Here is a 22,254-nt window from a genome sequence, read left to right on the forward strand (position 1 = left end):
CTGTGAAATGTTTCAGTGGAAGCAGAACTCCACCCTGCCTTGCTTTGGTTTAGGCGCTAATGGCATTTTTCCTCACCAACTGACCATCAAAACTGTTCTTGACTTTCAAAGCAGCAGGGGAAAAAATTATTAGTCCTTATTCCTATCCATCAGATAATACCAAAATACAACATTTCCCTCAGTTTCCAAACATCTGTCCAGAGCTATTCAGAAAGATCTGCAAGGTGGTGTTCAGTGTGCCCTGTTACTTCTTTAACTGAAATATCTCCTTCCTCAGTATAATTCTGCTGTGGATTTGTGCACATAAACATCACCGGGTATTTATCCCAATTACACTCTTTTTGTTTTAAAATAGTTGCTGGGACAGTAGGTTTCCTGATGGTCTCCTAGGTATCATTGAACAGCAGCAGGAAATTCCCTGGGTTCTTTAGATTATCACAGTGCCTGAAGCAGATTTGTCATGTACTGTTTTCAGGCAAGTTCCTCGCAAGAGTTCTTATACAGGAAGATGGGGTAATATTGTTGAAAATAATATGGCACTTGGATCCAGCTTTAGGCATCATAATAAGTGAATTTCTTCTAGAATAGTACTGAATGCTCTTTACTGCTCCCACAGGGAAAGTAAATAATAAAGCAGCTCCATTCCTTTGAAAATTGGGCCACTTATAAAGGAGAGGTATTCAGTTTATCCAATTTAGTAAGTGTGAAGCCTCAGTTTAAGCACCTTAAACAGGTCCTTTAGGGACCTATTAAACCTGACAACCTAACCCTGACAGATGAAGTTCCTGGTTCAAAATGTTCCCGAACTGCTGATTCCTGGAAGCAGGGAAGGTATCCTGAGAACAGTCAGCACATTTGCTTGTTCTTTATCCTGTTCCCTGAGCATCTGTTATTTGCCACTGTCAGAGAGGGGAACCTGAACTAGATGGGCTTTTGTCTACTTGATATGGCCATACTTATTTTAGTAGGGCTTCGGTGCTCATAGAAGAATAGAGGTAGCATTTTGAGAAGATTCCACAAAACCTGGGAGCATAACAGAGGATGTAGGAGGCAAAGGCTGTATGAATTAATGAAGAGGAGAAGACACTCAGATAAGCTTGCATGAAGATGCACACTTTGGGTTATAACATGTACAGTTACTTACAAGCAGTCTTGCCCTGAATTGTTCAGCTGTATAAATGTAAGACATTGCGTAAAATCCTGGAGAAACTTTTAGTTCTCTGCATGGGCCTGGGTGTGTTGTTTTTTTTCTATGAGAAGGTATAAGTATTTTCCAGATAGCTTTGCAAGTGACTTTCTGAACCCGATCAGAACTTGCTAAGTGTTAAGCTTGCCTTGCTGTGGGCAGCAAGTTTTGCCTTCTGTCCTGTCTATTTTTAAAATGAGGTTTGTGGTGGGGAAACGTAAAGCCAGTTATCAAGTGTTTTTACAAAACAGAGTTGATGGTGACAGTGTGTCGTACAGACACTGAACCTCCTGTTCATAACTATGTTGTCTGCTCTCCCTGACCATGTTTCTATGGTGTGTCCACGGCTGCCAAAACTGCTTAATGTGGAAAAGAATTGCTAGTAAAGCACTTAGGGACTTGATTGCAAAATTAATTTGGCAAACAGAAAAAAATACTGTCTGACTCCTGAAGGTCTTTTCTCTTTCCTTCCCAGTTGGCTGTTCTCTGTTGCTGATTCTCATTCTTCTTGACTGTGTCGTGATGTTTTTCCTCCTTGCCACTCCAAGCTCCCTGCTACTCTCTGCCCTCCTTTGGTGCATCTTCTGCCCAGCTTCCTACACCCCTTCTACTCTGACAACTTCTCTTTGGCTGAGGCCTGGTGGTGGCCTCGGGAGCTCCTGTCCCGCTGGCATGCCTGCAGCCTGGGAATACCTGCTATTTTTTCCGTGTCTTATTCCCCAGCACTGACACCTCAGAGAAGCAGCTGGGCTCCCATCCGTAGTTGTTCCCAGCTGTTTGCAGATGTGCCAGGTGAATGAAGCCTGGAAGCACGAAAAGCAGCTGGAAACCAACAAGCCGAGCTGTCACCAGCAGATCTAGCTGCTATTCATGAAACCAGCCAATGACCTTAGCTTCATTTTTGTTTTTCATTGGTTTCACTTTCTGCTTGTCCTGCTCCATTCGCACACGTGTCAACATTAGCAATCTGGTCTCTGTGTTGAAGTGGTTATACCTTCTCATACCTTTTCTTTTTAAACTTGAATAAACTCTTTTTATTCCATGTTGAGAAAAACTCCTTTACAAGAATGACATTTTGAGCCTGAACCTGTATGCATTCTCCAGGACAACACAGAAAAAGTTCCTCTTTCAAAACTGAACATTTCTGTTATTTTTAAAGCAAAGACATTAGCGAAGACATTACTAAATGTCTTCAATAATTCAAAGAGAATCATGAAATTGATTTACAGTCTCACATACTGTATTCAAGTGTAAGTAATGTTCACCTCAGAAAAAGCCAGCCATGTGAGACAGTGAGTACTTGAAATATCCTCTTTTTTCACCTCTTCTTTTGTTTAAAACTCTCTGAGGATTGGACTATCACATCACTAGATACAGTACTCTTGTTTTATTAAAAAAACTGAAAATGCTTTAAGAGATAAATGGAGACACACTCATTCAGAAATATCACAGTTTGAAGTTTGTCTTTTCTATTGCGTATTTCCTGAGTGTGGCTTTTGTTTAGGCTTTAAAAGATTGTATAAGCACTGTCAGAGAGCCCCCCATTTTGTGCCCAACTCTGCGTTTCATGAGGGCCTGGCACTCCTCGTGGGCTCCAGGAGAGCTCTGCCTGTGCAGGAGGTACCAACCTCGCTCATGTCTACAACCCGTGTGTAAGCTTGGGTTAGTGTGAGGGTGACAGGGTGTTGTGTTTCTTTGGCCTGACTTTCTGGCATGTTCAGAAGATATCAACAACGGATATAATTATTTGAAAGATCTTTACTGATTTACTGTGTGAATCAAGGAGAGATTAATTTATGATATCTCATCTCCCAACTCAGCTATTTCTTTTTAATCTCTGATCAGGAGTAGCGCTTCTGACTGGCACTGTTATTGTCCTCAGGCCTTGGGTTAATAAAACAGGAAATCCAATTTTAGCATGCCTCATCCCAGATCCAAACCACTAATGCTACTTTACACTGATAAGATTTATCGCAGATCAGATAGTGTCTGACCAAACCACTCCAATGCTTTGCCTACATGACAGCCACAGGCTATCTTCCTTTGCCACGTAAAGCCATTATGAAAATGTGAGTCTAAGAAAACCCTATTATGAGTTAACTTAAGAGTGACTATAATGCCTACAGCTAATCTGGACCAATTTTGTCCTGCGACGTGATCTGGCAGTCTATAACTCGGGGACTAGCAGTGGCAGAGCCATGAAGCTGAGCTCAAGGTGACCCAGCCTGGATGTGCTGCCTCTCGACAGCTCGTGAGGAACCAAAAGCTCTGTCAGCTGCGCATGGAGAGGCACCTCTACTGCTTTCCCATGTGAGTTAGACCCACAGCTTTTTGGGGGCTGTGCTATGCTGAGCCAGGTCTCAGTTTGCAGTTTTCCCTACTCTTTGGCTGTTTGCTTCTGCTATCACTTGTCCTTTACAGTTGTTTTTCTGGCCACGCAGTAAACTGAAGTAAGAGTTCAGTTCCACTACTTTTTTTCATGGTGTGACAGCAAGCAACAGGCTTGTGGTTAAAGATACTGAAACTGTTCATTAAGCTGTACCTTTGGTGGCTGTTACACTGGGGTCCTCTCTGGAAATTGTTCCTGATTGCTGCAAGCAAATTCAACTCATGTTTGCAGGAGTCCTGACGTGATTGCACTTGCAATGTTGTTTGCACTTGTCGTTTCCTTGGGTCCTGAGTGAAGCACAGGTAATACGCTATATGCTGTTTGTTAACTGCTTGTCAAAGCCTGGATGAAGAGAGGTGAAAGGTGGTTGAGGTGGGGCTGAATTGTTTTCTGGAGTTTCCCATCTCTCTTCTTCCCATACTGTTACCTGGGCATGTGGTGTAGACTAGATACCTCACTTCAGGATGGTTGAGGTGAGATGAGCTTGACTTCATCCTCATACTTGGTCTGCAAGTGGGGTTTGTGCCCAGAAAGGCTCTGGGGAGAAAAGAGTACACACTTGTTTATAACGGTTACAATCAAGGTCCAACCTGAAATCTTTGAAATACTTTTGTTTACTGTGAGAAATAGGATATTGCGTTGTCATGTCACAACCTCCCAAAGCTCCTGAGGACACAAAGACTGGCCAGAAGAGGCAGCTGACAAATATTAGCTATTCCATAGCAGGCAGATAAATGCACCGTAAGGAAAATGGGGCATTTGGACCTGGTAGGTATAAATCACATTTGTTAATGCATGCCCATTAGGCTGACACTATTAATGGCAGCTGTAATTAGCACATCAGTATTCTGCATTATCTGAAGAACATTTGCTACCAGTATTTTAACTAATTTGCACTACATTTGATTCTTCATTTTTAGTAAGATTGGTATTATTTACCTGTCTTTGAAAAGCTGCTAAAATGAACATAGCCTCAAGCCTACTTTAATTGAGAGGAGCAAAATACATTTTTTTAATAAGTAAGCATCCTGAAATTACTGATTAAAGTCTGATTTAATTTTCCATCCTAGTGCAATTCTTCAGCCTAAGTCCAATACAATTTCACAGTTCATTTGTGCTGAGCTCAGCATAAAATATTTCATACTTTTTTGTGAAATCACCTCAGACTCTTACAAACCCATTATACTAATTACCTTTTTAATGAGCACAGCTGAAGGAAATGGGTGCACTAACAGGGACCAGGGAACACTATATGAAAGAGAGAATAATACTATTCTCAGCATTTCAACAGTGGATTTTGTTTCTAAGCTAGTAGAAAATTCAGCCCAATTTTAGAATCATGTAGTGTGAAATCCCATAGTAAATGGTGGGAATTTATAATAAAAATTGAAAATTAAAGAATCACACTCTCTACCGTACAGGAAAGCAAAGTTCCAAAAAGTCTTGTTTGATTACATCCATTTCAGTGGCCACATTTGTTGAAAGAAGCAGGTTTTAAGAGGATGTGAGGAGGGTCAGAACACTGAAGACAACTCCAGCGAAGTGAAGGACAAGCCTTGGAGATAAAGGTTCCTCTGCTGCTGTTTCTTGCAAGCTCTGCGCATTAAATTACTGGTGGGGTATTCCAGGGTGCACAAGGCAAAGGCCACATGCATTTTGTTGATTCTTGTTTGGCTGAAAGGCTGCAATGGGCTCTAACCGCGGTGAAAAGCCATTCTTCCTTGGGAAAAACAGGAGGAAGGCACAGCCCCAGTGTCACTGCTTGCCATCCTCAGGGGCTGGACTAGTGGAACCCCATGCAGGTGGGCAAAACCCCACAGCCCCAGGGAGACCTGCCCTCCTGCCATCTCCGCTCAGCGACATGGTAAGCACTGATCCTATCCAGTTTGTGTAGCCGAGTCCTGCCTGGCAGGGATCTGGCGAAGGAAATGTGATTTTGGTAAGAAGCAGCTCACCAGTAAAGCGTGGCCCAGAGCCAGGGAATAAATTGCGGCAGAAGAGGAGAGGGGATGGTAGTGCAGCAGCTCACCTGCTGCTCTGCTATGGTCCTGTAAGATGAAGCAAGCTGAATTCAGGTAGAAGATACTGCATGAAAATGAATGAATGAATGAATGAATAAGATCCCGGAGCAGATGCACATGGACAGGGGCAAGCAATGGGGTATCTTGAAAATGGAGCTTGCGAAGTGTCACTTATACATTTTGTCTCTTAAGGATGAACAAGTCTTCCTCCAGTCCCTAAGATAGCAGCTGGGAGTAGAGCCAGCACCAGCTGCCAGGTCATGTTTGGAAGGGAAGCAGGGAGGAAATTTTCCTCCTCCTCCTCCTCTCCTCTCCTCTCCTCTCCTCTCCTCTCCTCTCCTCTCCTCTCCTCTCCTCTCCTCTCCTCTCCTCTCCTCTCCTCTCCTCTCCTCTCCTCTCCTCATGTCCTTTTATTAAATCTTATAGGAATGCTAGAAAATAATTATTAAATTTTAATTGTTCCCCCTTTTTGTGGGACATTAAAGATTCACTCTGCTGAAAAACACTGGCTGTAAACTACCTCATTTACCTAAATATTACGTGAAGATTTCTTTCAGAAAAAAAAAGAAATGTTGTACAACATACTCTGCCTAATATTTGAGTACCACTTCATATTTGTAATTAGGAGTTTAAAGCACATATATGCCACTTACTAACAGTTTGGGGAGGCAAGAGGGAGATAAAGAGTCACTTGCAATCACCACGCTGTTGAATAGTAATACTAGTTTTGAGCAGCATATGGGAAAAATTTGTTAAAATGCAATGAAAATTCTCTTCAGGGATGAATTCGCAATGAAAAAAATGTGAGCAAGGTGGGATTTGTAGTTCTAATGGTCTTATGCCAAAAAAGAGACTTTGTGATATTTCAGGGCTATTAGCAATAATACCTGTGCAACAACCATATCATCACTGCGCATAATGGCAGGAATGCAATGGATGTACATTAGGACACGAGTATAGCTATTATAATACATTATGTGTTCTGTAGTGATAAAGGAATTTAGGAAGAAAAAGTGAGTGGCTGTTTGCTTGTTGATATATTATGCACTCCCCTTCATGGAGTGCATAATGGACATGGTGTAGAAATATCTCAGCAGGATGATGAGGTTGCAGGTAGAAAACAATTGCAGTTACTTCATAAAGGTGGAAAGTAATGGATGCTTTAACATCCCTCAGGAACACATCTGATGGATGCAGCTGCAGCGCTCTTGTATAAATGGCTTTAGTTTCCTCATTGCTGACTCTTGTGAGGTGGTATCAGTTAGACAGTCCTCTGTATTTTAAGAAGTCATGAGAAAATAAGCTGTCATCCTCAGAGTGTTGTGACACTGCTGGCATTATCAGAGCAAGCCTGTCTCTGTTGCTGAATCCCACCAGCTAGACAACAACACTGAAATCAAGGTAATAATTACTCCCCAAAGCCATTTTTTTTTGTGAACACTGACAATTCCTTCAGCTAGCAAAAACCGACAGACAACATTTACATTCTGATTGTACTTTGAATTTCTCACTTTCCAAATACTGACTACAGATTTTTTTTCCCTCCTGATAAAGATGTGTACAACATTGAATGTGACCAAATTTACTCCAATTTGCATAAAAGCAATAACAACGCGTAGCTTTCAGCCATGACTGCACTGTACATTTCTGCACAATAAATCTTCCTCCCTCCCACCCTGTTTTTCCTGCTGATGAACTTTCCTGAATGCCATGCAACATCACACAACCTTTAAAATGGCTATTAGGGAGCACTGGTTATCGTTTCAGCCATGCCCTGTGTGGGACTGGGGTGGTGGTAGCTGGCAGTATTTGATTTTGCAGCTATCATCCTATCTTGCCTATCCCCTTGAGGCTATTATTATTGTCTGGAGTCATCTGCAGGCAGCCTGATACTGCTTGCCAGTAAAGCCAGCTCTGAGAATTTTTTGCCTTTTCATGCTTTGAAGCTTTGGTTGAGGCAGCTCTGCTTTTATCCATTTTTTTCCTTAAAGCTGTTGTCAGCTATCATTTGCAGTTCTTTGGTTTGATGGGAAAGTGCAAAGGAACGGTCCAGCCTTATCTTCCCGCGGCTCAACTGCAGTCCTAACAAGCTGGAAGCAATATATTCCCATTAGCATCTCATTGTATCATCTTCCTTCTGGCTTTCCTGATGCTTAGCCACGAAGGCAGTGGTACTGTGCAGGATTCCTTGCTGGACTCTGCCTGTCTCTCTCCCCTCACCTTCAGCACTTCTCTTGTGGTAAATGCTACGAAGTGATGCCCAGCTGCTGAGTACCTTAAACAGGGTGAGGTGATCTGTGCCAAAATGTCTGTCTGAAGGAGAAGAGTTTCTTCACACATCTTTTGTGCCCTCTCTACATCTTCTGGGTCCAGCTGCAGCCTCTGCACTGGGGATGGATGATACAAAGGTAAGGAAACTAGTCATTGGGTATTAGTTGACCATCCCTGCCCTACATCTCCCTGTGATTCACAAGAGCCACTGGCTTGTGTTCTTCTCTTGTAGGTGTATCAGAGAATGTATTCAGCAGCTGTCTGGGTGCAGCAATACATACTGTTCATTAATGCCCCTAACTATATCCTTCCCAAAAAATCCCTGTCTGCTTTCAGAAGGAAAAACCTAGGTACAAATCAGAGCTGGCATCACCAGATCATCTGAGAGCTGCTGTCATGTTTGTCAAACTTCTGCTGTTTAATAGTGGGGAAAACAGGTAGGTTAATACTTTACATTTGAATTTTAATATTAAATTATATTTACATCTACTATTTTTGGTTGTGGATGTCTGAAGTCAGATACATCTGGAAGTGAGTGGTATGTATAGATCCCTTTGATTTGACAGTTGGTGTCCATCAATGCTGGGAATCTAGAGGGTCTTATAATTTTTAGCATAGACATCAGAAATTGCTTTAGATCACATCCTTTCTATTTCAGGATTTCCCCATGAATAATATGAATGTGGTGATATTCTTCTGGTACAAGGAATATAATGCAAGTTCAGTGAGGCCAAATGCTGTTTTACGTAAAGAACATAAAACTGCCACCAAATTCAATGGAGAATCATGCAAGGGGAGAATACCTTTAATTCTTGTCAGTTGAAGGGAGATTTTAGCTGTCAAGTCATAAAGAGCAAAGTATAGTCTCATTTCCTCTATAATTGATAGAGAATAATTTTCCCTGCTTTATGATATAGGTTTTATGAGTAATTGTTTTATTTCTGCCTACCAAGTCACTTAGTGTGGGTTTTATCTTTTTGTATGGCGTGGATTGCAGCCGCAGTCGAAAAGTTTCCTTTTAAAGGAAACTATAATGTCCCAATCTGCTTTTTTGGCTTTATATCATTTATAGACAAAATGAACAGGATCAAACTACAGCTTGAAGAATCATGGCATTTTTAGCTAAGGAAATGTTCTTGATGAAAACCCAGATTTTATTAGTGATACTACAATTAAATAAGCCATTATCAACTTCCTACAGATCTTCTAAGAGTAGCTCTCTTTCATTCTGGAGCCCAAATTACGGAAGCAATCTTCATAAAGGCCACTTCCCCAGCTATAGCGCCTGCTGTGATATGATTCATGCCTTTTGTCTTCTGCTTGGAATTTGGGGATGTTTATGAAAGACTGTTATAAATACTGCATCTAATTCTTCTTTTCACAAGATGCTTTATTCACAAGGAAAAAAAAAAAAGAAAATTGCATCACATATGTACGTCATATCATTTCCATTCCCATTGCCATCTGGCACTATTCTTGTTGCCTCCTTCGTATACATATTGAAAGGATGTGAGACCAGTGTCAGGCAGACACTCTGGAGCACACGTTTCACTACTACAGCTGGTAATTTAATGGTGCACAGGGGCGTTTGATACAACGAATCTGTGTAAATGTGCGTTTGAAGGCTGGAGCTAGAATAATACATGCTGAGGAACAGGAGGAGAAGTAATGTATAAGAATCCCACTTTCCACGCTGTGCATTACTAGTGATCTTACACAAAAGTTATGAAGGTGAACAGTATAAATATCTCAGCTCTTTTTATACTGTTCAGACTTAGGGAAACAGCAGTATCGTCTGTACTTGGAAAGTACCTGGCTGTTGATTTATCCTAAACTGTTGTCTAAAAACATGGGTCAGATCTTTTTGGTATGGCAACTTCTTTGGGACAGTAACCACCGCTAATTACAGCAGGATCCTTTCTCAAACAAAAGAGAGTTTGCAAAGGCTGAGAAAAAATGGTGGATGATCACTGCAGACCCACTGAGTTCATTGTGCCTACGTAAGGTGAAGGGTGATGACAATGGTTGCATTCATATTCAAGCAGTCTATTTATGTGAACCATTACGCTAATAAGAGACAAAATTATTGGTTATGAAATTCAGATGGGCTTCCAGGTTACAAAGGGATCAATGTAGGAGTCAGGGATTTCACGTCTGTGCAAAACACTTCTTTGAAAAGCTAGAGGAATAATCTGGCCATGGATTCAAACACAGAGCTTGTCCTTTTGTAAGGTATACCTAGTTATAGGTTACACTATCATCTCTCCGCTCTGTCCGTCCTAGAGTCAATGCTCCCCTGACTTCTAGCAGCTGTGCCAGAGCTGGACATGCAAAAATGTTTGTCAGCAGACACATCCAGTCGTTCATGGTCTGTGTTTGCTGCCTTAGCTTCTGCCTCCCTCGACTGGCCCAGGGCTCTACAGCATTGCCTTAGAAAGGCAAGTCAGCTATAGCCTAAGAGCACCCAGGAATGCACGCGGGTGGCCAGAGCCTGGGAGGAGGTGTTTTGGAGACCAAATAACTATCTCAGCATCGCTGAGCTGAGCCCAGCTCAGAATGACTGTGGAGTGCTCACGGGTCGGAAGAGCAGTGTTTGCCTGCTCCCAGGGAGTTAAGCTTGTTTAAGCAAGAAAGTTGAAACTGTAGCTCTAGAGCCTGCAGGTAAACGAGCCCCAGCAAACAGCGCTATGGATGGAGCATAAAACCAAGGCATTTTGCTCTGGTGTTTTGTTTTGTTGTGATTTTTTTATCCTCCAGCTGAACAATGGATTAGATGGATTATTATGCATCCTATTTCGTGGTCTAGCATTAAGTCATTAAAGTGATTTATCTTTACAAAGAGTGATTTTTAATCAGCTGAGTACAAATTAACCAAACGGCAAGAAACAAAACAATAACTTGTGAATTATTCATATTTAATGAGTCAAAGGCTGGATCCTCATCTCAGTAGCTCCATTCTCTGCCCTGAAACCCCAAAGAACATGAAGCACAAGCAGGCCTGACTGTGGCTCTGGGTTTCCTCTATCTGAAGTGTCAGTCCTGATACACAGAACAGATACCGCAAGAGAAACAAAGGCTGAATAATTCCAGTAAAACAAAATATAGCAAATGTGTCACAGTGAGCTGCATGACCCTAATGTCCTTATAGCAGCATTTGGTGTTATCAGCTATAAATGAAAAATTAGTGGAATTAGTCGAACTTCAGGAAGTGCTTCTGGAGAGTTCGAGTTCACTTTCTTCGGCTGCAGGCTCCCCAGATGAATAATGCCAGACTTTGAGTGTCACTCTGACAGCGGTTGCGTGGGCATCTCAGGACACGGTCTGCTACCATGGTGAGTGAAACCCTGTCTGACAGCGCCTGGTGTTCGCCACTGATCATCAAGGGAGCACTGACGACTGATTTACAGCAGAGTCCTGTTTCTAGAGGGCTGGAGTTAGATTAATTGGTTTCTCAACTGTAAAACAAACTTTCTGTTCATCAAGACTGATGTGATTAGGAGCAGGAGCAATGAGATCTGTCTAATCCAGAGCAAAGACATTCCCATCCCTCAAGCTGCCAGGCAGTAACAGTTCCCCATGAACTGGATAACATAATCTCTATGCAAAACCCAGTTCCTAACCTCTCTTTATTCTGCAGGAGTTACGAAGCTTGATACACACATTCTCCTTTTCAAAATTCCTTTAAAGCATCAAGGCGCATCGTTTCAAATAGGGTAGGAAAACTGAAAGCTCCCACTGGTAAAATAAAGACGGTTGAATATAGCCTCTTGCTCTGAATCGCTTTTAAGAACGATGCTTTCCCTTGATTTATGAAGGGAAAACTGAGAGCGGCTTTCAACCTGGGTGATGCAACACTGCCTCCCACTGCTGCATCCCGCTCCTCTGACGCCTCGGCCACCCTTCAGCCAGTACAAGCCCACTGGTGCTTCACTGGGAAGGGAACGGGTCACAATAGGTGAATGCTGGGACCTTTCTCAATTTTTTTCCACACTGTTGACTCTACGTGTTCACACAGGTATATCTAGGTCCTTGTGCTGGGTGTAAGTCTAAACACTGCTGGCGATCTTCAGAGCACGAAATTAAACCTGCCATCTCCCTTTGTGGAGAGGGGATTTCAGGGAGAGAAGACGTCCAAATTAAGAATCTCCCAGGGATAGTACAGGATGGCGTTTCTTATTTTTTTCTAAATGAAGGACCACTCCATCTTCCTGGGAGAGCACATGCACAGACCAGCCTCCACACTGCTGCCAACAGTTTTCACATACAAAGAAAAAACTATTAGGCCACTCATAGGATATTTGTTTTTCACCTTAAATAGCCAGGATTTTGTATACTTCCATGCATAAGAATGCATACATACATTTTAAAATCTATCTTTGCCACCATTTCACTGACCAAAACCTGAGGCTGAGAGCAAACCAGAGGCTGAGAAGAACCCTCCTGTACCAGCAGATTGCTGGAGGGGCTTTCCATGCCCTGTAGCAGCACAGTGGCTCACTGGGGTTATTTGTTTTTCCAAACTGGGGGGCTTTCCTGGCCCCACGGCAGGCTGCCTAACTCACCATGGCAAGTACAGATGTGTAACCACTTGCCTCCACTTCCCAGGGTAGCCTTCCCCCCGGCCGATCTTCCCAGAGATGAGAAGACACTGAATGTACTTTTGACTCCAGCGTTGGCCAGATCCCATCTGAACAGGGATTTCTGTTCTCCAGTATGGGTTTGATGGAACGGATTGTGAGATATCTCACTCTGACATTTCACAGCTTTCTTCTGACCTACCTAGGCTGCAACAAGCAAATCCCAAAATGGTCTGCTAAGTTTCTTAAACTCTCACCGTTTTTGATATCTAAGGAGATCTTGGGTTTAACATTGCCCATTCAAGAGTATTAACGTAAGATTGCCTTTCAGCGACCGCGTTACACCACGTATCAAGCTTCTGCACCATCCTGGTCTCCGGGTTCTGCTGCAACGAGGGACGTGCTTCTGCTCGGCTCTCCCCAGCCCACCCAGCCCGCAGGAGAACAGGCCTTACAAAACCTGACCCTGGATGGGGTGCTCGTTAATCACTCAAACAGGTTTAACTTGTTTTGGAAGATAAAGATTATTTATTTATTTATTTATTTAAAAAAGAAGCACCTAGATTTAGTTTAACTATTTCCTTCCTCTCCTATGACAAAATTCAGCGTTCTCTAGTCAAGCAGCTGCATATTAGCTGGCAGCCTTTTCTAGCTGAAAATTGCAGGGCTTTTACACAGTTTGGGTTGGAGTCTGATATTTCAATCCTGAAAGACTGTAAAATTTGAGCATATGCCCTCTGACAACCTCCGGTTTTCTTTTGATTTCATAGGTGGGTTTCCAGTGACATGCAAGATTTAATCCCTTGTGTCTGGTCTTTCTTTGATGAGGTAGCCTGTTCCTTTGATCCAGTGGGATGCTATGTTTTTCCTGGCAGTCAACAACATAACACTCATGAATCAGTTTTGAAACCATCCAGTGGCATCTCAGAGAGAGAGTTCAATAACCAAACAGTTGGAATAAATAAATTTGTGACTTGTACTATTCTTTTCCAGCCTCTTCGTAACGCAGCTATAGAATTTCTGCCTTTTTCTGCCTTCACTTCTCCCACCATAAGGGACAGAAAAATGAAACATGCAGCTGATTGATTGATATTTTTTACAGAGCTTGGAAGTGCACAACTCTAAGTCGGTGCTGTCTTTTGGGGCTGAGGTAGGTTGCATCCAGGAAGCTGAAAAACTCCTCGGTGTCTTGCAGTTGTAGGCTCGTGATTTGTCCTTGGGCTGCGTGCAAGTGCTGCGGGGAAGCAAGCAGAGGAAATCCTTTCCTCCGGTCTCCTCGTACGTGGCTGGCGTGCCTGCCCGCAGACACGGCCGCTGCTCTGCAGGGAGGGGTTCAGGCATCCCTGCTGCGCCGCAGGCCCTGCCCAGGCTGCTCCTTATCTGCAAGAATCGACACTTTCCGTACGTGGAAGAGAGGCTATAATTTCCGCTTTAATTTCAGGGGCTGGACCCACGTGGCCGTGTTTCACAGCACGGTGCTTGCTCTGGCAAACGGTGTGAGTCCCCGCATGGCTATGCATGCTACGTGTGTTGGCGATGGTACATTCACACACAGGGAGACGTTATTCCTGGATGCCAAATAATACTAGCTGGTGATACTGATCTAAGAAAGCACCCTGTGGAATATCTATCCACCTGCAATGACATGCATCTCTCCTACACCAGTGCAAAAAGTTGGCATCATTTTGCCATGCCCCGGGATGCAGGGGACGTAGCAAACCCAAGGCTGCCACAGAGTTTGCATAAATGCTTGCAACCAGAGTGAGCAGATGGGTAACAACCAAAGCTTCAGATTTTACATTTGTGCTTTTTCCCATTCCAAAAATGGAAAAATCTGTTCAAGGATCCTCAGTGGTTGATTGTGTTTCATAAAGAGAAGGATAAAAAAAAAAGCAGCGAGCGGTTGTTTGGTCAGAACCCATATGGAAAATGCAAATTGGGTCATAAAGACCTGAAGGGGGAACAGCAGCTACCTCTGGCATGCCAGATGCTGGCCACACTTCCAGGCCCTGACCATGGAGCCGCATGCTGCTAAATTAGAAAGCCCGTCATCTTTTAACAGCAAAAGGCAAACTCAATTCCATAGCAACCACATTATGTCTGATATGCTGGAAAGGCAGAATTCATGATGAGAAAAGAAAGCTGTGCGTGGCTTGGAAACCTGAACTGCCTCTCTGACTATGGGAATGAGATCAGAACAGATGCCATTAGAATAAGGTGCAGGATGCTGTGTCACAGAATTGGGAAGGAGATGATCATTTGTGAGGCTTTTCGTTTCTAGGATGGGGAATAAAGACGGAATGATTTTTGTTACCCTCTGATTTTCATTAGTTTCATTTGACTTCTGATTGTCATTAGTTTAACTTATGAGAGTTTAACAATTTAACTTATTATAGGAGTATAATAATTACTGTACATCTCTGCTGCATCGTGATAAGGTAGATGATAGATAGGCAGCTGCAATAGTGTTGTAACTTAGTAATCTTCGATTATAGTTGTTATTTTAGCACAGTTCACAGTCATTCCCTGCAATACGCAAGTGGAAAGTTCAACTCTGTCCCAAAAGAGCTAGATTTAGACTGGAAAAGGTTCAGAGCAGGATGTCAAAAGTGGTCAAAGGAATTGCTTCCCTACAAGAAATAAAAAGTACAGTTCTTCTAGCTGGAGAAGAGGTGATGGAGGAGGGAGGAAGACAGCCTCTGAGTGCTGGGGCAACGGAAAACAGGGGATGGATTTCACCAGCTCTTCCAGAGCAAGCACAGGAAAGAAACCAGCGGGTAAGATGTTGCAGGGCAAAAACCAAGGTGGCTCTTCAAACACCATGTATGGTCTCTGTGGAACTCCTTCCCATGGGAGGTGGAGGGTGATAAAGTTCTCCATGAGTTTAAGGAGTCATCAGAGAAATCAGTGAAGGACTGGTGAACACAAACCCAGCCCGTGTGGGCCAGGCAGTCCCTGTCCTGCAGGTTGTTACTGGCTGGCAGGGTGTTCTGGGCAGTATCTCTACAGGCATTTCCTTGCCTTAAATGTTTCTCTAGATATCTACTTCTGGTCATTGTCAGAAAAGCATAAATGGCATTTGATGCAAGCTGATACAGTTTTCATATTCTCAGAGACTTGGCATACAGGCAGTGACTATTTTAAAAAAAAAAGCCAGAAATCTCTAGTGGATGCCTCTGTCCTGCCGCATTTCCTGTCTGTTGTTTCTGCCTGGGTTGCGGCTCTGCTGAGCACCCTCGCTGCGTACGTGTCTGCTCTCACCTGAACCCCAATCTGACACAAAGTCCACCCTCCACGGGGGAAACCCCAGGTGCAGAGTGGAAGTAAGCCCCTCCATCCCGCCAGCCCCTCGGATGCCAGAGTACAACATAGGTGTAAGGCATATTGTGCTGAATTATGAACCCTCAGGATCTGGTCCGGTCTTTGTACCATTGCCATCAAGAGTGCAAATTGCTTTCTTACAGCTGTCTTCAAGGCCACACCAGATTTCCCATTTGTTTAGTTCTCCAGCTTAGAGTGTGCCCCATTTCACATTCAAAATGTATGTAGACAGCTCACAGGTTTTGCTACATGGTTATTACACAGAAATTCTGAATTATTCTACTGGGACCTTGACAACTGTGCTCGGTTTACTTATTTTGTTTTCTTTCATTTGCTTATCAGCTGTATTTGGAGAAAAGAGGGTTTAATTATACAAAATATTTCATCCTTGGCTGCAGTAGCTTGAAGCCTGATGCTGCTCATGTTAGCAGAGGGAGGTGTGGGTTTGGGTTACACATTTGTGAAGAGCCTGTGAAGCTTTTCCGTGTTTTTGAGCCTGTGTTGCCCTCTGCTGACTGGTGACAGTTTGGAAGATCCCCAAGGTCCCTGCAGAGCAGCTCAGGTGCCTGCAGGCATCTCCCAGCTCATACAGGGATGTGGTTTTGACCTGGGATGTCAACCGCGCTCTTCTTCTACCTACGGTTAGCTGTGTAAACATAGTTATGAATTCCCCAATAATTCAGCAGCTAGAAGAATATCCCCCCTGCATTAACGTTTTCAGCTTAGCTGACGTTTTATTAAAGTTTCGATTCTAATTAGCAAGTAAAATTAAATTGACGAGGCTTTAAAACAGGCTCTTTGTCACCTGTGAACAGTGTCTAATGCCTCTCGTCAGCTGGGTTAAGAAAAGCACAATATGACACACCGTATGGAGGAAGGATAGAATTTGACATTAGTTCACACAAGAGCTAGTTTTCAAGGACAGGAAAGGGAAATGGCAATTATTTGAAAATAGATGTGAGTCTGTGCAAAGAGAGAAATCTAGCAGGAAATGTGAAGCCAGAGACGATTATGTACTCAGGGCATGAACAACTCCAGACTCATTTTCAGAATTGAAAGAAAACTCTATTACTTGGTAAAAATGTGCTCTCTCCTGGACTTCCTAAAAAACCCGTTGTCCTGGACCCTGATCCTTTCCCAGGAGGTGACTGAGGAGTGACATTTATTAAAACGTTAATGGAGAGATTTGTGTCAGATGCAGAAAGACAAGCTTGATCCTTGACATGGCGGGTTCCTATCTTAAACACAGTCTCTCACATAAAAATTGCTTTGAATAGCTCTACCAAGATTTCAGCAAACTCTTGTTAATAATGCTTACCTCTTATTTGTTGTCAGCTCTGAGACCTGCAATTGAAAAAGCAGAGCCTAAGCTGGAGGCAGTATTTATCTACAAGGACTGAATGCAGAAAGCAAAGCGAGATTGAACGATGCTGGTAGACAATGCAACAGCCAGTAACAATACTGCAGGCACAGATCCCCTAGATCTGACTTGCAATTTTATCCTGGATTATAGTCTTTTTTAAATCATCCAGGCTCAGGACAGGCTGAGCTGAGTATGTAAGACCAGTTTAGCCAGAGAGCTAACAGCTCGGACACACTAAAACACCCCCAAATCGCTGCAGAAACAACTATTAGCTTAGATAGTGCTATTCACTCTTTCAATTTAATAAAGCTGTGCAGGAAAAGTCCTGCATTTACAGATTTAGGCAGCTGGGTTTGCACTCTCATTTGGTTATGGGATAGTTTCTTGCTAATAAGCACCGTATTTTGAAACCTAAAGGTAAGTGCAGCTGCACAGCCATTTGATTCCAGAGTTGCCCCTTTTTATATATGCTATAAAATTCCATCTTAATGGCAATATTATCTTTTCACACATGATTTCATCTTTTCATATGTAATTTTATATCTGATTTTGAAATGGAGAAACAAGGCTAAATGTAGATCTGTACTGTCACATGCAATACTGAATGTTATATCATACTCTGACAGGCAACAGCCGACTGATGGAGGGCAAGACTTGTATCTGTCCCTACTTATATCAGGCTCAGCAGTGCTAGAGCTTTTTAAAGCATGAGTTCGTTCTCTGTGAGCATGCAAAACTTGTGGGCGAGCCCACATATAATGATGCCTGCAAAAAAATCAAACTTGGTTCAATTCTACAAGCTTTTAATAAAGAAAGGAGAGACAGCCTCAGAGAACTGCTTTAACCTGTGATGACAGAGGAAGAGGTGTACTTTCATAAATATGAGCTAACTTCAGTGTCAGTTTAATTAAGGAAACTCATTTAAATATGATGCAAAGATTCATACTCTCCAGATGAATATTAACTCTTGTGGTAGATTTACTTCTTATTTGAAATGCGGTTATTGCTAATTGCCTGCACATATTGGAATGACTTCTGATTATGTCGAGAATGTCAATAGTGTTTTTAGGAAGAGGCATTTTCAGTTGTCACTCCTTAAGGACAAAGCAGATGTCACTGTAATTAGGAGCTATACCTACTGCTCATTTTTAAGAACAGCAAGATGAGCACGCTCATGTTTGTTTGTTTACTTCAGATCTGATTTCTAGCTTGGAAACCACTTACGGGATAAGAACCACTGCCAGGTATCCTATCATCTCCTGCCCCTCAGATTTTTTTCATAAATATGAATGCTGTCCTTATTGGAAATGAAATGAAGAGTATTCCTCCCAGCAGGTGGTTAATCCTTGGGAAGGAATTCCTGAAAAATACATACAGCTTTTTTACTGGCGTATGCACTGTGGTGTCTGACTGAATAATGCAAGGAGGTTGCAAGTAAATTTGCATCAGACTAATACTGAATTTATTTTACCTCAACCTACGCTTTCCTTACAGTTTCTGGATTTTTCCGTGACTTGGTTCTTCCCAGATTCTCTCATCTTTTTTTTTTCTTTCTTTCTTTCCCATACATACTATATTCTCCCATGCTGCTCCTGTGTCAGCACACTCTCCTAGTATGGTTCTCCTCCACCTTCTTTCTCCACCAGGTACCACCACCCTTTCCAGGCACCTGGGCATGGTCAGAGGGGTGGGCAGCAGCCTGAAATGGAGACGTGGTTAGTGGGGAGAGTGCCTGTGAAGAGCTGTGATAACACTTCTGCCCACACTTTTGGGCGTAAATGATGAGGCAGGACTCAGCGTGGCAAAGGATCAGGCCCACTGGGTGAGATGGAGTGAAGGAAACACAGGACACTTGGGCTGAGGCTTGCTTACATTTTCAGATGGAAGCTAATAAAACATTATTTGCCTTTTGAATCTCTTGGTTTCCTAATTCCTTTTGGCCAGTTTCAGCCAGGTTTGATAAGGAAATAGAGATCTCAAATATCTCCAGTACCTACCTGTGTCATGAAGGCAGCAGCCAAGTACCCCACGTGCCCCCGCCTGAAGCACAGATAGGTGAGCTGACTTGCGTTATTAGACACCAGAGAAGCCACAGGGGCTCAGGGTGCTCTCAGCAGCCTGGCTTGTCCCCACGCAGCCCACGCTGGAGTTACAATTACAGCTGCCCTAATTGCAGGAGAAGGTCTCATCAGCCACCTCACCTTATCGCAGGTCATCCAAGCAGGCGATGCCAAGCCTGGGGAAAAACAGGCTCCAGCAGCTCTGCAGCTGGAGGCTTGCGCTCTTCGTTAAAAGTCTTACCAGGGTGCACCAGAGGGAAAACAAGGCGGTTTCTCCGGATGCAGGCTGCAAGGTATTCCAGCTGGATGGGAGTCATGTCGTTGCCTCCCTTTGAGGGACGAGATCTCTGGTGCACCCCTGGGTGCTCCCCAGCTGCAGCCCGGGGCTCAGCCGTGAGGACGAGTCCCAAGCGAGGGTGGCTGCGTGGGCACAGCCTCCGCCGGGACGGGGTGGGCAGAGGACATCAGAGCAAACGGGGCAGTGTTTGGACTGCAGTGGTAGAGATTTACTCCCGGTTTTCCTCAGATGTTTGAAAAGATCCGCATCTGTCTCAGCATTTGCAGGGGTCAGGAGCTGGTAATTCCCTGTCTGGCACAGTAATCTTTTTTCCTTAAACACAAACCCTGGAAACTGTGAAGCTGACATTTCCTATAGCATTTTTACAAAAATTCATAGAGAGATAGTAATTCCCTTATTCTAAGGGGCTTAGAGCTGAGTTTGGTTACATACAATACCCAGGACAATAGGTCAAGTGCCCAAAATGAAAATGTGTCCATCTCTGAGGTCAGTGCAGGAAAGTTTTGTGAAACGAGTATGTGCTGAGGAGGAAAGAAAGTAAAGAAACAGAAGAGGGGGAAAATCCCATTTCAGACGTCCGACCCTGTCTATAGGACTTAACTATGAATGTGTTCTTCACAGAAGAGCAAATGCATCATAGTTTTTTAAATGGGGATTTTCTTCCAATTGCTTCGGAGTCCACGTAGCCTCATTACAAAGCAAAAGGTCAAGCCCAAAAGGCAGTATCCGAAGGGAAATGTCCACAGGGAAGGAGGCTGCCAGGTGGCCTGCCCTGTGGGAGGCTGTATAACAGATGCTTGAGGGAGCCCTGGAGCAGTCTTTTTTCTTGGCTCTTGGGGAAGCCAGAAGCTGCCCCTTATCTCTCAGCTGTGCATACAAACCCTATGGAGGCTAATGATGCCCGGGACTGTGATAATCCCTGAGAAACCATCAGCCCTGCACGGGCAGATGGGTTGGCGACTCAGCTAGCCTCAGCCTCCCCTCAGCCAGCCCCCCTTTAAACTGAAGTCCCTGTTGGCAAGGAGTTACCTTCAGCATCTGCAGGGAAATCTCAAACCCCACGATGTCTCTGCAGCTGAACTCGGGCTCAGGGCTGCCCAGTGAAATCTTTCCCTGGTGGAAAGCAAAGGGGAAAAGGACCTTAAACACTCCCCAAATCCCACGGGGCAGTCGGCCGCACGCTCTGGTCCCAGTCACTGCACCCCGGTGAATAGGGAAGTGTGAGAGTCAAAAGTCTGACAGTAAAACACTGGGATGTTACCGGATGGCACCGCAAAGCCAGAGAAGCTTGACAGATAAGAAGACAAGAGGATGGCATGTAAGATGGCACAGGCTTTAATATAAGCACTGTGTAAATAATAGTCCTTCTAAGATTTTCAGTTGTCTGCAATATGCAGAAATCTGCCAGGGCTGAGCCCTCTTCGCATTGCTGCTTCTCTCTGTGGCTGCTGGACTGAGCTGCCCTTGGGAGAGAAGCTGCAGCCAGTGTGTCACTGCTGCTCGCCGGCCTGCTGAAGCGCTTGCTGAAACATTCTCCTGCCTTGGATCTTGTCAGACTCACTGTTATAATTTTTCCTTCTTCCACTTCATTTACAATATCATTTTCTGGAGGAGAGTCCCTGCCATTCAGGGCTGCTGATAAGCCCCGCTGCCAATCATATCTCCACAAACCTCATTATTCTGCATCCACACGAGTGTCAGTTCCCTTCGCTTTCCTGGCTGTGACTGTACGGCTGTTTTTTTCCTCCTGGTCCTCATTTGTGGCTGTATTTCCCCCCTCCTGCCCCCACATACGTATACGCAATGAGTTGTCCCTGGAAATTACCTGCTGCAACTCTTCCAGCAGCTGAATGCCACAGGTAACAGCAGCTCTACTGTAAACCAGCTGCTATTTTCTTTAGTGCTATTATCTAAACGTACTCCCAGGAAACCTAGCTGATACCATGATAAAGCTGAGCCCGCCCTGTTTTCAATTTATTCTTGATTTTGACGGTTCCCTGCTCTCCCAGAAGGAGGTGCAGAGAAAGGCATTTGCATACCTGTAGATCTACCATTGCCCCAGAATGCTGGCTTCACTCAGCCAGGACTTGACCATTCTCTGTATTCCCTGCTCACCATTTACAGTGCAGCCTAAGCTGTGAGACTTCGAAAGAAGCAATCCTAACAGAAACTAACTTTCTGTTAAGAAGCTGCTCTGTTTTTCTCCTCTGTCTGATTTATCACAGGTCCCAACAGTGACAGCTGGAGAGAATGGGGTATAGTTTCCTACTGCTGATTTGCAAAGCCCTGGTGAAAATCAGACAAGGAGGCAGCTGAGGAGGCTGTCTTTGGGTATGATTTTACAACAACCTACTGGGACCATTGCATTGCTAGCATTGTGTACAATGGGAAAGTCCAGCAGGTCTGGCAAGGTCCATACCCCTCTGTACAAATATCTCACTGCAGTGCCATCTCATAGACGACCTGCCGAAGTCCCCAGAACAGGCCTGGCTCCCCAGTAGCGTAAACACCTTCAAAACAAAGCTCCAGTTTTGAATGTATTTGGGTTTTCCTGTTCACTGTGCAGCAACATTCAGTGCCTCATGAACTGAAATCATGGGCCTTGGAAGAGCTGTGAAGCACCTTCAGCCCTTACTTTGGCTAGCGTGAAGAAAACATACACAGCCATACTCCCCCTTCTCACAGAAGATATGTTCCTGAAAAGCATGAGCGTTAGGCACGCGATGGATAGCAAAGCAGTTTTTCCCATCAGAATTAATGAGCAGATC

The 22,254-nt window shown here is 43.8% G+C and overlaps 1 long non-coding RNA gene across 1 annotated transcript; it reads left to right on the forward strand.

The window, feature by feature from the left end:
• The first annotated feature begins 7,929 nt into the window (after positions 1–7,929).
• On the forward strand, positions 7,930–9,333 carry LOC128153475 (uncharacterized). The gene is made up of 3 exons (XR_008238971.1): positions 7,930–8,004; positions 8,100–8,304; positions 9,069–9,333. It is a non-coding gene; the product is annotated as an uncharacterized LOC128153475 (long non-coding RNA).
• The last annotated feature ends 12,921 nt before the right edge of the window (positions 9,334–22,254 follow it).

Source organism: Harpia harpyja, chromosome 17 (genome assembly GCF_026419915.1).
Source record: "Harpia harpyja isolate bHarHar1 chromosome 17, bHarHar1 primary haplotype, whole genome shotgun sequence".
Taxonomy (NCBI): Eukaryota; Metazoa; Chordata; class Aves; order Accipitriformes; family Accipitridae; genus Harpia; species Harpia harpyja.